The sequence below is a fragment of the Bison bison genome, unplaced genomic scaffold (assembly GCF_000754665.1).
Source record: "Bison bison bison isolate TAMUID 2011002044 unplaced genomic scaffold, Bison_UMD1.0 scf7180017864355, whole genome shotgun sequence".
NCBI lineage: Eukaryota > Metazoa > Chordata > Mammalia > Artiodactyla > Bovidae > Bison > Bison bison.
This window is the reverse complement of record NW_011494927.1, coordinates 473,822-474,259: the sequence shown is the minus strand read 5'-3', so window position 1 is coordinate 474,259 and position 438 is coordinate 473,822.

Below are 438 nucleotides of genomic sequence, written 5' to 3'. Positions count from 1 at the left end.
ATCTTCCTGCAGTCCAAGGGACTCTCAAGCGTCTTCTCCAACACCACAGTTTGAAAGCATCAATTCTTTGGTGCTCAGTTTTGTTTATAGTCCAACTTTCACATCCACACATGACTACTGGAAAAACTATCTTCAATAACCAGTTCAAAAAGTCAAACCACTTTGGCTCAACTGGTAAAGAATCTGCCTGCAATGCAGAAGACCTGAGTTCGATCCCTGGGTTGGGAAGATCCCCTGGAGAAGGGAAAGAATACCTACTCCAGTATTCTGGCCTAGAGAATTCCATGGACTGTATAGTCCATGGGGTTGCAAAAAATTGGACACAACTGAGTGACTTTCAGTTTCACACTAGTCATATTCATTGAAGGGACTGATACTGAAGCTGAAACTCCAATACTTTGGCCACCTGATGTGACTGAACTGACTCTTTAGAAAAGA